Source organism: Arachis ipaensis, chromosome B01 (assembly GCF_000816755.2).
Source record: "Arachis ipaensis cultivar K30076 chromosome B01, Araip1.1, whole genome shotgun sequence".
Classification (NCBI taxonomy): Eukaryota; Viridiplantae; Streptophyta; class Magnoliopsida; order Fabales; family Fabaceae; genus Arachis; species Arachis ipaensis.
Window position 1 is genome coordinate 8,800,946 of NC_029785.2, and position 3,171 is coordinate 8,804,116.

Consider the following 3,171-nt stretch of genomic DNA (forward strand, 5'->3'; position numbering starts at 1 on the left):
GGTATCCTAGTGTTAAAATTCTGGCTGTTACTGCACCAAAGTGATAGAGATTTTTCACTATTATTTTCTAACACTTAAAAAATTTAGTAATAATACTTCGTTAGTTTTTTTCCTCATTTATATGGTGTGAGATAGTCATTTTTGGTATTAAAAATTTCTTTTTATTTTTTCACTATCATTGTATTTCTTAATCTGGGTGGAGATGACACTTATTTTTGGAGGAAAAATTCTTTTCCATTTGAAATAGTTTCGAATTATATTGTCCACGGTGACTAGTGAGACATCTAAATATCAATAAATCAAAGAATTATTATTATTGTTATTATTATTAGAGTTCTTGCCTTATTCTTCATATTTTTAGAACCTTACACTTCAACTATATATGTCCACTGAAAATAATTTTGTTTTTTCATCCGTTGATTGATTCTAGATCATTTCTCAAAAGTGATACTTCAAAATTCAACTATCATGAAAATCAACTCTAAATTGTATAAAGTCCATAGGTCAAATAATACATATCTTAACGAGGTTAATTATATATTTTAGTAAAAAAAATAGACCGGGTCTTGATTTATTTTCTAGCCTTCTTCACTAATATTAAAAGAAAAAAAAAATTTACTGTTGAGTATTTTCTAAAATAAGTAGTTTATAAATTGGTAAAAATTCAGTTGAAGTCGACTTCATATGAAGTTGATATCTAAGAGTCGTTAGATAAAAATTTAGTCGACTTTACGTGAAGTCGACTGCACCTGAGTTTCCATCTTATAAATTATATATATATACATAATTCTAAACAAACCACGCACTTATTAAAAAAAGTTATGCCCCTTTTTATTTCATGCTATATTTTGCAAGTTGATAGGGTACTTTTCTTTTATCATTATGCAATTGACCATAATATTGCAATTTAATTTTGAGGAGGTTGTATATATTTGGGTCAACATCTGATATCATCCGTATCAAAACCCAAATTATTATTCCTTTGGACATTGACAGTATGAACAACCCAATATATTGCATTGACAAGTACGTACGTTTCTTTTTCAATTAGATAAAATAATCAACCCATCAATGATTCTTCTTTGCAAATATGTCACTGCTGATGTCAAATTTGAAAGACTCCATGAATTGTTAATTAATTCTGTAGTCTCCAAGTCTGCAATAATATATGCAATCGTTGTCCTTCTCTGTTTATGTTTCAACATTATTTTTTGTGTAGTCTTTGAAATAGTAATTGGTAAGGACTCTTTATTACGATGATTTTGAAGAGTCACTTACCCTGGCGATGTGATATTTCATTTATGTAGTGTCAATTGGACTTATATATATACACACATCACAAAAAATACCGTTAAAATACCGCCAAATCAATGGTGAAACTGTCGATAATATTAGAAATCGATAGAAAATTGATGGCGTAGTGTGTCGCTTTTTAAATATGTCGATTTTTCAAAAATCTAATAAAATCAATGGCTCCCCAAACTGTCTAAAAATTTTAAATAAAATAGACGCTTTTTTTGTCGATAATATAAATTTAGAATTTTTAAGTGTCAAATAAAAGCAACATCCGCCAATAAACTATAACTCAAATGATATAATCTCTCTATACTCACCTAAAGGTCACGGGTTCGAATATCACTCCTAACTTTAGAAAAAAAAATATAAAAGCTACACCCTAGCTGTCGATAATCTTAATTAAAATCAATGACAGATCTATCTATATTTGATTTATTAAAATTGATGAACTAGTCGTCAATTTAATTATTAAATTACCGACAATCCGGTTGTCTATTTTTTATTTTGTTTTCTCTATTTTAAATTAAAAAAACGATAACATTGTCGTCGGATTGCAAATTTATTAAGATAATAAACATTCCTCTAACATAAAGATTCAAGACAAGATAAATAACTAAATACAAAATATTCGTCTAAATTCACTAATAATACAAAATATTCAAAGCAAAGTAAATAACCCTACTCGTACTCGTCTAAATAGTTCTTATATGAATTGTAGAGATCATTCTCTATTTGAGAAAAACCCTGTGGCTGTCCTAGTGGCTGCGGGATAGGAGGGGTCTTTTGTCTGGGCTGTGCTTCTTTGAGAACTTGAAAAAGTAAAAGGAGGAAGTGGGGGGACACGTGATTCATAATTACTACGATCCATGGCCCTCACATACTGAGTTAAGCTGCTGAGTTGACGACTAAACTGGTCCATTTGTGAGTTACTAGTGTTGAAATCCTCACGCAAAGATTCAACATTCTGTTGTCACTCTCTTTTCTCCCTTTGGTAGCAGTCTTTAATTTCTCTATATTTAGTGGCATGTTGTTCAATTTTTCTATTAAATGTTGTGATCCGCCCTCTAAAATCCAAAACATCGGTGCTGGTGGTCGTGGATGGCCTATTAACTCGAGGTCGTACTATAGAAGAGTTCCTTATCTCACCCATGTCATATACTCTACCTCTTCGTTTTCCACCCACTGTCTCAATCCATCTATTTTTCTCAAAAACAAGCGTTGGATCAGTTACACCAACATCTACAGCAGTCTGCTGCTCTTGCTCAACTTGAAACATGCACTCTTCAAATATCTCCTACAATGAGTATATAATAATTGGTAAACTATGATAAATATCAATAATGTAAAAATTAGGGATGGCGGTGCGAGCGTGATGGAGGGAGGCGTCACAAGCGTGACGGAGGGATAGAGGAAAAGGAGGATTGAGGCGCGAGAAATGGTGAAATAAGGGAATTTGGGTAAAATGATGAATTTGGGTAAAACCAAAGGCGCGAAAAGCGTACTTTGGAATAATTTTTTATTGATAAAAATCGATGGCAATTTTGTCGATTTTAATTAGGAAAAAAAGAGTACCCTACCTTCTATTTTATAAATTAGATCTACACCATCCATTTGCTTCTTAAAAGTGATCTAGATCGTTCAAATTTATCGACGACAGCATGCTGTCGATATTTTAAACACTAAAATAGACGTCATATTCGTCGATTCTAAAGAAAAAGTACATTCTTCGTCATTATCACTAAAATATAAACGGCTTGGTTGTCGATATTAATAGTTTATTTCTAATTATCTATTTCAAATTATATCGGCAACAAACCGTTGAAAAATATCGACGAAACAACGATTTTTGATTTTTTGTGTCGCAAAATCTCCTAT